The sequence below is a fragment of the Eschscholzia californica genome, unplaced genomic scaffold (assembly GCF_041429995.1).
Source record: "Eschscholzia californica isolate CP2 unplaced genomic scaffold, dmEscCali1.0.p SCAF_2, whole genome shotgun sequence".
NCBI classification, from domain to species: domain Eukaryota; kingdom Viridiplantae; phylum Streptophyta; class Magnoliopsida; order Ranunculales; family Papaveraceae; genus Eschscholzia; species Eschscholzia californica.
This window is the reverse complement of record NW_028238309.1, coordinates 46,547,673-46,561,728: the sequence shown is the minus strand read 5'-3', so window position 1 is coordinate 46,561,728 and position 14,056 is coordinate 46,547,673. Positions and strand designations below refer to the sequence as shown.

The 14,056-nt window shown below is 39.1% G+C and overlaps 1 long non-coding RNA gene across 1 annotated transcript; it reads right to left on the bottom strand.

Moving 5' to 3' along the window:
* Nucleotides 1–5,486: 5,486 nt before the first annotated feature.
* LOC147558412 (uncharacterized) lies at nt 5,487–9,774 on the bottom strand. The gene is made up of 2 exons (XR_015234374.1): nt 8,430–9,774; nt 5,487–7,008 (listed from the first exon to the last, which is right to left on the bottom strand). It is a non-coding gene; the product is annotated as an uncharacterized LOC147558412 (long non-coding RNA).
* Nucleotides 9,775–14,056: the final 4,282 nt, after the last annotated feature.

The following is a 14,056-nucleotide window of genomic DNA, read 5'->3' as shown; positions in this document are numbered from 1 at the left end:
TGAGTGTTAGATAGATGACGAGTAGACTTTTCCGAGAAAACCTGATTAATCATTAGTGGAGACTTAACCTATGTGAGATTCTGAGCCTTTCTTGTTGTTTTGAGTGATCTCTTCTGAGCTAATTCCGAGTAGAGTGAAGAGCTACTCAGCCTCGCAATATTCATTAGAACTCATTTGATCTCCTGAGTTCAAATTTTACAACCACTAGGGATGTCATCAGGAAGTAAACCCTTCTCTTGTAGTCTGAGAAACTTGAAAGCAATGTCAACTAGAGGAAAATAGATCTCATCCATCATTTAGAACCCTGAGAATAAAACATGAAGCAAAGAGGAGAAAATTATACCCAAGGAAATTGTTGAGAAAGTAAGATGTGTATTTTGAGTTACATTACCAAAAAAAAAAAAAAAGAAGAAAAAGAAATAGAAAAAAGAAAAAAGTGTTTGTGTAGTTTTGTTTTAGTGTTTATCCCTTGAAGTAATTCTTGAAGATTTGAAGACGTCGAGTTCTCAAGAGTTCTAGTCACATCATCATTATAGTCTATTGACCTCTAGGAAGCATTGTTAGATAGTTGATCAGGTGAGAAGAGTTGGTTAACTTCCCCATTCCGTATTAGTGGTTGTTTCCTTTCTATGAGATCAGTCGTTTACAAAAATTTAGTCCGTCTTTTGTAATGTGTTGAGTTTTTCTTCATGCTCATACTCGCACATTGAGTGAAACATTTCTGAGTGACTTAAATTTTTGAGTGTATGACCGTGAGGCAACAGTCGAGGCGAAATGTATTGAGAAGGTAATCAAGGTCTTGTCTGTTCTGAACCGAAATGATACTCATATTGGCTGGTCATGTGCACTTTGGGTCTTGATTACTAGTGAAAGGAATTTAAGCTTTTGTATGGTTTGGTTGGCTTGGATTTCATTTCTATTAACTTCCGAAAATTTACCGGATAAACATTTTTAGTCCATATCATATTTAGACCCTTCTGCATTTTTGAAATTTTTGAATTTTGTGGGTATATTCACTGCAAACCCTAGAGGTTTAACGGCTTGTTGCACGTGCTAAGTGCAATCGTGATTCACTACGAAAGTGGTGAACTGGGCTTGGTTTTATTATTCTGTTTTGCTCGAGGACTAGCAAAATCTAAGTTTGGGGATGTTTGATGAGATCATTTGAATCTCTTAACTCGGGTTAGTTAGTCCAGTTCGAGCGGTTACTCTGATTATTTGTTTGATTTTCTTCCTCAGGTCTCATTTACGGAGTTCGATGCGAAAACATCGATCGTGATGAAGACATACTTGAGGGGCATTTTGGTCATTTTAATGACAAGGGTATTCTGGTCACTATTAGTGCTCATGTGAAAGAAGAATCCAAGACAAACCAACTGGCGAAAACAGAGGTTGAATCGGAGTCCCGACGAGAAAGATAGAGTGAGTCAAAGTTTGGGTCCAAAGACGTTGACCAAAGGTCAGCACAGATGTTGCAACACGTGGCGCGCAAGAAGAAAATCAAATCAGACGGTTGCAAAGATACTCGGGCAATTTTCGGTTACATAAGGTTGTACGTAGGGATATCGAGGAGCCAACAATTCCATGTACCCCGAAGCATTATATTACAGTACATCCTAGCGCGTCCATAAGATCCGACGGTTGGTGAACGATCTCCTAGATCCCATGGTTATTGCTTCGTGTTGAAATCTCTCTAGCATGGCCGCGGTGCACGTTATCGACTCCTCTCTCCAGCAACCACATGGGTTAGTTTCCACGAATTTTGGAAACTAAACTTTCTTTTCTTCTCTGATTTCACTTAGAGAGAGAAAAGGAAAGATTTTAACCGAGAGAAGGCAGATTATGGAAGGAGAAGATTTGGATAGAAGAGAATTCAGAGAGAGAGACTTGTTCTCTTCTCTATATAGAAACCGAGATATTTTTTAAGCAGAGAAGGAGAATCAAAAAGGAAAGATATGGGAAAGGAAGAAAAGAATGAGAGGAGATGGTAACATTCAGCTGGAAATAGAAGTTAGAGAGAGAAGAGGATCATCACGGCTTATAACAAGAAGAAACAGGGAGTTGGAGTTATATATCTCCTCACGGCCAGAAAAAGAGAAAAAAAAAAAGAAAAACCGAGATCATCATCCATTCTTATCATCTTCATCGATTCGGGTTTTGGAGCTGAAAATCACTCGAGCTTTATTCTTCTTCTTGGGTTTTGTAATTTGTTTCAGTGAGAGAAAAGATTACAGAGAGAGAGATTACAGAGGAAGAGAGAAAGTTAGAGAGAGTGAGACAGAGAGATATTGTAGAGAGAGAAAGACAGAAATATTCGGCTGAAAATGAAATAGAAATCGATTTTAATTCTTTCATACTGTTTGTGTATCTCTTTTAGTGAGAGAGAGAGAGAGATTAACAGAGAGTTAAAGAGATTAAGAGAAAAGAAACATAAAGCTTAGAGAGAGAAAGAGAATTGGAGAAGGTGAGAAAACAGGTGAGAAAATAATTTTCTCACAGGGAAAATATTTCCGGGAAGACGAGAAAATCGTTTTTCCAGAGGGTGCGTTTGGCAGAACAGTGGAAAATCAGAAGGAAATCACTTCCCTAAGGCTCTGTTTGGCTGGAAAATCAGTAAGAAATTCAATTTTTTCTATTTTTCTCCCATATTTTATATAGTTAACCTTTAAATCTTTCATCATGATTAACTAATCTTTTATCTAGGGTTTTAGATGAACTTCTTCATAAATAATTTTATCGATATGATTTGTTAATAATTTTTTCTTGTTTTTCATGATAAAATCATCCGGATTTTTAGACCATTCATGGACCAAAAGTCTGAGTTATATAAAGAATTTTCTAATTAAATCATAATGAATCATCGTTAGAATTATTAGAAGGACGGATTCGAAAACCCTAGGTTCCCTTTATCTGAATATCAACTTTAGTATTATTTAAAATTTTAATTATTGTTTATCTTTTTATTATTTGAAAAAAAAAAATATTATCAATCAAACCACCTTTTGAAGACCTAATAGTTTTAAGATTAGAATTGAAATTTGACTTAGTCTCTGAGGAACGAACCGGTCTTACCGGAATTTTACAACTTGACACCCGTGCACTTGCGGGTGTAGACCTATTTAGGAAACTTTTTAGGCCCATCACTTCACGTTCCTGAAATTAGGAAAAACTTAATTTTTGTTTCGGTACTAAACAAGAAAAGGTTTAAGATTGTGATTGAAAGTGACGAGGTCATTCTGTCCAAAGGGGGGGTCTATGTGGGGAAAGGGTATTGTACTGAGAGCCTATTTAAGTTAAATGGTGTTTCTGATTCTGAATTAAATAAAATATTTTCTTCTGCTTACTCGATTGTGCATAATCCTACTAGTACTTCAGATGTTTGGCATGGTAGGTTAGGACACCTTAGTGTCTCCACTTTAGAACGACTTATGAAACAAGGATACATTCCTACAACTAAACAAGAAAAAGAAGACAAATGTGAAATATGTGTAGAGACAAAACTTAAAAAGAAACCATTTAAAACCGTAGAAAGAACAACTAATGAACCGCTAGAATTAGTTCACTCTGATCTAGGAGACCTAAAAGCAACTCCTTCGAGAGGAGGCAAACGCTTCTACATAACTTTTATTGACGATCACTCTAGATTTTGTAACATCTACCTTCTAAATAGCAAAGATGAAGCCTTAGAAAGTTTTAAAACCTACAAACTAGAAGTAGAAAATCAACTAAATAAAAAGATAAAAATCCTTAGATCAGATAGAGGGGGAGAATACGTAGGAGATCTCTTCACTCAATTTTGTAGGAATCACGGCATAATACATCAAGCATACAGTCAGGCAATGACTTCTCCAGATGCACCATTCTGGAAAGAAGCGGTAGTAAGTGAGATGGACTCCATAATACAAAACAACACTTGGAAACTCGTTGATTTACCTCCAGGTTCTAAAACCATAGGATGTAAATGGATCTTTAAGAGGAAACGAAAACCAGATGGCACAGTAGAAAAGTACAAAGCTTGGTTAGTAGCCAAAGGGTTCAGACAGAAAGAAGGACGTGACTTTTTTTGACACTTATTCTCCTGTCACAAGGATCACTTCGATTAGAATTCTAATAGCAATCGCAACAATCTACAACCTAGAGATACATCAAATGGATGTAAAAACGATCTTTCTAAATGGTGAATTAGAAGAAGAGATCTACATGGACCAACCAGAGGGGTTTGTGGTCAAGGGGCTAGAGAACAAAGTCTGCAAACTCATTAAATCCCTATATGGTCTTAAACAAGCACCGAAACAAGTGCATGAAAAATTTGATCAAATAGTATTAGAGAATGGGTTCAAGATTAATGAGTCAGATAAATGTGTGTACACTAAATGTGTAAATGGGTTTATGTGATTATATGTCTATACGTAGATGACATGTTAATCCTAGGCACTTCCTTAGAGATAATAAACCAAACTAAGGAACTTCTGATTAAAAACTTTGAAATGAAAGACCTAGGACAAGCAGATGTAATTCTAGGGATAAAAGTAATAAGAAAACCTGAAGGGATTATCTTGAGTCAAACACACTATATCGAGTCTGTACTAAGGAAGTTTAATCAATTTGACTCCTCACCTGCAAGAGTACCCTTTGACCATTCCTTAGTCTTAAAGAAGAACAAGGGTGAGGCAGTATCCCAACTAGAGTACTCTAGGGTGATAGGAAGTCTTATGTACATAATGAACTGCACCAGACCAGACATTGCTTACGCAGTAAGCAGACTGAGCAGGGTTCAAAATCCAAATCATAGATAAGCATGATTGATAAAGTAAAGGGTTTAAGCATGTCAACATATAATGAATCAAGTAAATAAGTTCTTGTAAAAGCTAAAGGCCCCTTCACTAATGATCTTACCCTAAAGTGCTAGTGTCATACCATAATGAACAACATCTATGTTTCGAAGTCACAACGCCTTGATTCCTAGTTTAGTCTATTTCGCCTCGACTTCGGCCTCACGGACATACACTCCAAATATGAAATCACTCAAGAATGGTTCGCTCGTATGTGTGAGTGTGATCACTAACATGGACTCAACACGTAAAAAGGGGTGAGGACAACATTTTGGAACGAATGATCTTCGAAAAGGAATTAGCCACTATATAGAGTTGGGAAGCTCACTCGCCCTTCTCACCCATTCTACCCTCTAAAGATGCCTTCTAAAGGTTAGCGGATACTAGAAATGGATGATGATGGTGGATTCCCGAGAATGTCGACTACTTCATTATAGAACTTCTCAAGCACTTCCACATTTGTTTCTTGCTTCGAATACTTATTCATGAACATGAACACAAACACATATATACAATCACATTACTCACACAAAAGAGCTAACATGCTCAAACATAACATGAACCACTATTATTCTTATTGCTTCTTTCTTTCTTTCTTTTTCTTTTTTTTTCATTCTTTTTTTTTTTTTGAAATAAATGAACATCACATAAAACAAACATAACTCACACAATACTATATTCTTGCAATCAACTTTTTCCATTTCATACTTGCTTTGACATTCTTCTTTCTTTCTTCTCATGTCTTCATTCTCGGGATATAAGATGATGATGGTAATGAAGTATCCGTCTCCCTCTAGTTGACACTTTTATTGGGTTTCATGGACTACAAGGGCAAAGTTCATTCGCTATCCTAATGTCACTCCCAGTGGCTAAGAAAGTTGAGCACACGAGATCAAATGAGCTCTTTTGATAGTTACGAGGTTGAGTAGCTCTTCATTCTACTCGGAGTTAGCGCGGAAGAGTACACTCGAAGGACAATTTAGGCTTTGAGCTCTCACATGGGTTAAGTCTCCACTAATGACTACTCTAGGTCTCTTAGAGATGTTTCTTCTTCACTAAGATGTTACTCCCATAGTATAACACAAACACTCAAAGACTCGACTTCCATGCAAAGACCATTAGCAATCACAAAACCCATCAACTGGATACATATGCATCAACATTCTTAAAACTATCACTATAATCACATGCAAATCTACTCAAAATGTTCAAAAATTTTCAAATTTTGGCTAATTTGAACCCTTTTGTCTTTGAAACCCATGGTCATGCATTGGTTATGGTCATATCCCGCATCCCCAAACTTAAAACTAACATTGTCCTCAATGTTCTAAGCATACACTCACCAAATGATAAAGAGGCACATCAATTTAAAGAGAAGAGTGGAGAGATATTACCATAACCGAAGGAGATAAAAGATGATACTACCAAGGCTCATGTATAAAGAGGTTCCAAGTTGATGTTAAGCTCGCGCCATCCCCAAACTTGGAACAAACCACGCCTTAGAAGTAAAACATATAAGAGATGCTCCTAAAATATCCAAAACATAATGAGAATGAAACACATAAAGACATGACCATATAAAGTCTACCACTAACGCGGGTATACACGATTGCATTGAGCTATGCAATTAGCCTTTGATTCTCTTGTTTTCACACAAGAGCACGAGTTATGTCTCGCGGAGGGTTTCCAGAGATGCTACCCACAAACATCAAAGGCCACCTTAATCGGCTAACGATCATATATTAAAAGCCGGAAGATTTGGGGGTCAACCCAAAGAAAGTTATATACAAATGGTAAAAGTCTCACAAAAATATTAAACCAACGAAGTGCACGTGAGACGATAACCGAAAAGAGACCATCCCCAAACTTAGTGGATGCACGGTCCGCTAAGTAAGCATGACTGCTAGGGACGACGACTAAGAAGTCGTCAAAAGGATCGACATAATTGTGAAGTGAGTGGAGGTCAGTCGAAGGCAAGAAGTCAAACTCAAGCTTAGTGGATAAAACATCCACTAAGTCCCTAGACATGCTAGGGAAGACGTCTGAAGTGTCCCAGAAGGGGTCAACAACCGAGTCTGAGATCATGTGGAAGGTCGAACTAGACTCTAAAGGTAAGACAATAGGCTCGGGGACCAAGTCAAGGTCTGTAATTTCCTTAGGTAAATAATCCAACAAGCTATCCGATATCTCTTCAACTACTATGTTATCGACATCCTTAAAGGCATCGGGAGCCTCAAAGTTAGGCATAACACCTTCCATTTTACATAACCCATCCAAATAATCACAAGTGCTAAAGATTGGAAAGTTCAATATTGTGTGATTCCCAAGTTTGCTCGTAGAGCTATCATCCTCAACATCAAAATCTAATGTAGTCGAATCATGGTGAGATAACAATGGTCGAGGGAATGAGCAATAAGGGTTATCGGTCAATTCATGTTCAAAGGGTCTATCAGGAGCTTCTTCGACATTTAACTTAAGACTAGAGTTAGGTGTATTACCCTCACCATCATTCATAGTCTCTTCTTGAGTTTGGGGTGCGCAAACGCCTTCCTCGTCGACGATAGGCTCTGACTCAAGTCTATCAACAATTTTGAGAAGCCGTTCCGTGATCTCCGTTATATCTCGATTAAATCTAGTTTGGTACTCTAAAATTGCTTGAAGAGTGTCTTCAGACATCTCCTCGTAATAAGGCACATGAGTATAACTAGACGAAGACTCTCGCGGAACACGAATCATGGGACAATACTCGGTCAAATGGTCTAAGCTCGCACAAATAGCACAAACCGGCCTAATGGTCTCCATGGTCCTTTCTTCACTACCTTCATGTAGATACCTAGACTCGACTCTTTGAGTGGAATCATCGAGTCGGGAATTGTCATCACTAAGTGAACCGTTCATATATGCTTGTCGATAGTCACGAAGACTTCGACGTGGTCGATCAATACTAATAGAACTACGGTCCTCATCAAATGACAAATTCATACATGAAGGTGTGGTCATCCCAAATTCTTGTCGATTGTCTCGAAGACTCTTACGGGGTTGATTACCCTCATGCTCAAAATCCCTAAAACCATGTTCATGACGAGTCTGACCGACTCCATACATCCGTCGATATTCACCCATGGTCATCCTAGGTCGGTCAGGCTCAACTCGCCTATTCCTATCACTAGTCGGACCATTCCTATATAAATTTGAGTAGTCCTCATGACTTGTAGATGGTCGACTAGTGTTGGAAAGGGTTCGCATAAGGTCATTCTCATCAAATGACCAACTTGCCATGATCTCACAATGTTCAAGGATACTGACACACAATCGCAAAAAAAAAGGAACAAACACTTATAGACTAAACAATCACACACAAGTAAAAAGGATGAGATAGAATGTGATACTATCGAGTGCTCCTCTCGTTTCGTTCGCCTTTCTTCTTAAGCTTCTCGATTCCTTCCTTTTCCTTCGCCTTTATGTCACTTTTGGCTCTTTTCTATAAAACGGTACCTAAAAAAAATGAAATTAAGAAAGTACAAAATAAAATAAAGACGTCTGAGAAGCAAATAACACTAAACTAATGAACAAAACAACTAACGTTATCCAAACTACTAAACCTATCTCCGGCAGCGGCGCCAAAAACTTGATGCACCCGAAAAGGTTGCACACCCAAGCGGAGGTATCAAGTAGTAATCCGGCAAAGCCGGGAGCGATCCAAGGATAGGAAGGTAGTTTGGATATCGAAGGGTCTTATCCCTCGGTCTAGATATTAAAAGCTAACTTAGACTAAAAAAGAGAGAGACAAGGATAAATGAGGGGGTTATGATTGAATAAGCAATAAAGAAAACAAATAAACTAATTAAACGATAAAAGTAAACAGGCGAGAGAGATTCGAGACAAGAGTTCGGAGGAACAAGAGTCGGGAGACGGTAAGACTCGATTCGGGCAACATATAAGCGAGAGAGATGTCGAAGTCCGGGAATCCATAATGATAAACCTACGACTATGTGTAGTCCGATTTAATGTGTCGAAGTACAATCGATGTTCGACTCCTAAAGTAGATGTCTCTAAGTACTACGTATATCCGGAGATCATACTTAGTCAAACAAACGTCTAAATCGGTTAATCCCGAGTCATCGAAAGTGTCGTCTAGTCGCCTAACTATGTGAAGTGCATGACAAGACACATGAAATTATGACTTAGACTACGATCGATATCGAATACTTCGTTTCGTCTATTAACTATGCGAAGTGCTTGACAAGACACATGAAAATACGATCAAAACGATAATCGAATCAAATGAACATCAATTCATAATCAAAACATCAAATCATATTAAACATAATCACAAATTCATCACATTTCATCTCATATAATCGACACACTAAAGTTAGCTAACATGGTGAATAAGTAATAAATGAAAAGAAGATGATGAGAAATCCCCCTTTTTCGATGTGGCTCGAGGCTAGGTTCGTCGAGAAAAATGAGTCTCTAAGTGTAGTCGATCTCCCCGTAGCGTTTTTCTGGATTTCCCTTTAATAGTGCACTTTGGGTGTCCCCGAGCAAAAATCAGATTTCCCCATAGCGACCACCATCATCTTCTCCATTTAGAACACAAACTCCATTAAAGCTTCATCAAGCTTTCTCTCTCTAAAGATTTCTTACCCAAAATCAAATCAAACTACATGGGAAGATAGATCAAGACATGGGGAGTAAAAGCCCTATGGTTTCGAATCAAGAAAGTTGTCGGAAACCCTCGAAAAATCCGGTCAAAGAAACCCTAGTTCCGGCCAACCCTAGATCCGGCCATGTGCACACTGTCGACCCCTTCCATGCGATGTCCGAGCAACCCGAGCACGTTTCCAAGCCAACCGAGCTATGCCTTGAAGGCCCGAGTGTGCAACAGCTGCGTCCTTGGAGCAGCTCGGGCTGCTGTTCCGAGCAGCAGGTCGCGTCCGAGCTTGCATCCCTTGCTGCCGTCCGTCCGTGCTGCTGGTCGCGTCACCAGCAGCTGCTGGTCGCGTCACCAGCAGCTGCTGGTCGCGTCCACAGCTGCTGCTTGTCGCGTCCGGAGTTGCTGATGAAGCTGTCCCGAGCAGCTTCCATGGCCGTCCGAGTGGTGCTGGTTCGCAGCTGCTCCCGTGCTTGTTCCTGCCCGAGCCGGCTAAGCTTTGGCCGTCCTTAGTGTTGGCCGGCCTAGCTTGGCCGGCACCTCCTCTCTCTTTCCCTCTCTTCAAACTTTCAAACTCAAGAACCCTAGAACACCTTTAGCCCCTTTTTCTCTCTTACCTCTTGCCCCAAGCTTCCAGATCCCTAAGTTGTAGCCTCTAAAATCTCTTCCTTCTTTCATCTTCTTTGAGCTTGGGTTTTAGATTTCACTTGGAATCAAGAGGGTGCCTTCTAGAATTATAACCAAAGGAGGGTGCCTTCATAAAATCCTTGTTTTAAGACCGAACCTCGACTTCTTTCTTTCACAACTTCCCCGTCTGAACTCGGAATTGACTTTCGTTTTCACCGTTGGGCTCGTCTTTGACTCCTCTTCTCATATGATTTGCTTGAAGTATTTTTCTCTCATTTTGGGCACATGAAATGATAGTGATAATTCGCCCCCTTTATTCCGAATTCCATGTTTAGCTCCAAATATGGTACTTAAACAAGAAAAACACATAAAATATTATTGATAACACTCGAAAATGACTAATTAGTCTAAGTTAGGCTCTCCAAATGTGACATTTTCGTGTCACATCAGACAGACCCACTGGGATGCACTAATTAAGGTACTAAGATACCTTAAATACACATTATCACACAGTTTACATTACTCACGGTATCCTGCGGTTCTAGAAGGATACACAGATGCAAACTGGATTTCAGACTATGAAGAATCCAAATCCACGAGTGGGTTTGTTTTTACATTAGCAGGAGCTGCAGTTGATTGGAAATCATCCAAGCAAACCTGCATAGCAAGGTCAACTATGGAATCAGAATTCATCGCACTTGATAAAGCCGCTGAAGAAGCTGAATGGATACGAAGCTTGTTGGATGATATTCCAATTTGGCCTAAACCAATGCCTTCAATTCTGATTCACTGTGACTCCACGCCTGCAATTGCTAAAGCTAAAAACAACATCTACAACGGAAAGTCTAGACATATTCGTCGTAGGCATAACTCGATTAAGCAACTATTGGCTAATGGAGTAATTTCCATAGATTTTGTGAGATCTAAGGAAAACTTGGCAGATCCTTTGACGAAAGGATTATCAAGAGATGTTGTAAATTTAACGTCGAGGGGGATGGGGCTAAAGCCCATATCAGAGTAAATCATCTATGACGGATACCCAACCTTGAAATTGGAGATCCCATGACCTTGGTTCAATGGGACAACTAAGTTGTAGATGAGAGCTTGTAAACACTCAAGGGAGAAATCTCCTACCCATCCCTATGACAAAGCGAGTGTACCTGTTCAATGTGGGGGATGAGATCTATAGCTTGGGTATGCCAAGTGGGGTGGAACAGGACACCCTTGATGGACTCACCTATATGAGTGTGGAAGTGGGGCCGCTTCCTATGAGAATTGGGCTATTCTCTAGAGCGCTCATGAATACTACGATATGCTCATGGCCGATAACGAGCACAAACAAATGATCTTGACAGAAATCAGAGGACTTGTGTGTGAGGTTTTTTGACCGAGTCTACAAAACAGAAGTTCAGTTCAAGAACATTATGTTCACTGAACGACTGGTAGTCCCAACGAACCATCACAAAGCAAAGGTTCAAGTCATAACGACACCTTCGCTGATACACAAAGCCTCGCACTCTTCTCTTCTAATCAGCTCTTCTAATTTTATTCATGTGGGGGATTGTTAGTAGTAGGATTTGAATAAAATCTAATAACTACTTCTATTGAGCTAAAGAGACTTTCACAACACAGATTACTTTAGTCCCACATCTCTCAAAGAGAAAAACAAACTTGTGTTTATAAGGATAAAGTTGGGTGTAAAGGGGTGTGGCCCTTGGGGTTACAATAGTGCTCTCTGGAGGAGAGACTGATCACTTTTTAGAGGCACCCTTACCTTAGGCACACTTATATTTATACCTTTCACACCCTCGCGGGTCGGGTCACCGACCCGACCCGGAACCCGGAATCGGACTCGGACTCGGTCTAGGTCTAGGTCTCGGTCTCGGTCTCGGTCTCGGTCTCGGTCTCGGTCTACCAGAGAAATGCCCTAATTTTTCTCTGACCTTTTCCTCCCCTACTGGCTAGTGGAAAGAGTCCACTGCTTTAAGTTTCTCAGACTTTTTTTTCCACTACTGGCTAGTGGAAAGAGTCCACTTCCTTAATTTTCTCAGACCTCTACTGGCTTCTTTTTCTCCATCGTTGGATCAAAACAATCCAGGGTCTTATGATCTGGTTTCGTACTCTATAAATAGGGATAAACTCCCAGAAGGAAAACACAAAAAATATTTCGTCTTCCATCTCTCTCTCTCAGTTCTCTGTTTACTTCTCTCTGTTTTGAAATTCTGTCAAGATCAGGAGATCAAAATTGAAGTTTGCTTCTTCAATTTTGATAAGGAATAGTTGAATCCTAGGGGACTACGTTCACATACTGCAAAGCAATACCTAATTCTACGGTAGCAGGGGCGTTTAAAGTCTTCAAGAAAGCGAGTTAAACTTGTGCCTCTGTTCCACCTTTATTCTACTACGGTTTATTGCAGGTTCATTCTTTCTGGTTGGTTCGATTAATACTTGATTTCAGCTCTGCAAAAAGATAAGTCACTTATTTAATTTACTGTTTATTGCTCATTGAAAATTTTCTTTTACAATTCTGTTTTTAATACTATTTTCATAACACAATCTCCATCAAAATCTCATTCATTAGAAGAGGAATTAAAGCTGGAGGATCACATTTCCCGTGAACATGAGGTTGATAACTATGAAGATGCTTCCAGGAATGGGGTTTAGACGTTTCTGGGAGATGCTACAGGAAGTAATATAATATGAGATCTGGTTGGTGATAAGACTCCAAAAACTGTCACGATCGGATCCTGATCTTCACTAGAGCCGATGGTTTTTTTCCTTTCAAGAATGCAAGAAAAACAATTCAGATTCCAAAACTTCTTAAACTATTGTCTCAAGCAGATTGAACAGATATTAAGAACAGTTAGGTTTTTTTAATCAGATACGAAAAAAAATCAGATTCCAAAATTTCACTTACCCATCAAACAAAACACAAAATAATGGCTAATGGTGGAGTACCCATGATACCTTAGAAGCTTTTCTGTAAGCATTTCCGGCTTTCTCGTGCGCAATTTGTATTGGAATTAATGATAGAGAAGGAAGAAAGGGAAGATGAAATGGAAAAAGAGATTGTTGTGTAGTTTGTGTTGGGTTCTTTATAATGAGATTTTTGAGTAGTTGATTTTGTTTGATTTGGATGTTTTTTTTCTTCTTCTTTAATGGGGATGGAGTTTGTTCTGGTGTGGGGGTTTTATAATAATAATAATATATACCAGTTAGAGAGAGAGATTAGAGAGAAAGAAGAAGAAAGAGAAAAAAGTTTTTTTTTATGTTCGAAGATCACCGGTCGATGACTTTCGCCGGTGAAGGCGATGAGGTGGCGAGAAGATGCGGTGGCAAAGAGAGGCGATGAGGTGGAGGAGAGAGAGGTGATGACTAGTTAACTCAGTTATAACGACAACTCAAAAAGGGGGACATCTGGATATTTTTGTAAAATAGGGGGCTATGCAGGAAGCTGGTCTCAAAGTTGGGGGTTATTTGGGAAATAACCCATTTTAAATTTACGGAAAACAGGAAACCAGAAAAGAAGTTGGTCAAACTAGAGGGCCAAAAAAAGAAATAACTCAAATTTATATTATGTTTGAGTTAAAAATCTAAAAAATTTTGCAACCCTCCTGCACGTTGCTACAAAGATATTGCAAGTTGTTACAAAGCGGTGAGAAACCTATTGCAAGTTGTTGCAAATTACGAAAATACCTAACCAGTGGAAGACTAAACAAAATTGAGCGATCATTTTTCGCCAAATCAAAAGTTTAAAGGAAGGTTTTGACTAAATTTCATCGATATAGAAGCTTATGCACTTCAAAAGATATGATTTTGTGCTAGTGATTTTCCTTGCACTACCAAAAAAAGGGCAAACAGAATCAACTACTATAGAAATGAGTATGACAATTTGAACTTCAAAAACGACAGAAAATATAGTTTCTAAACTTATATCGAA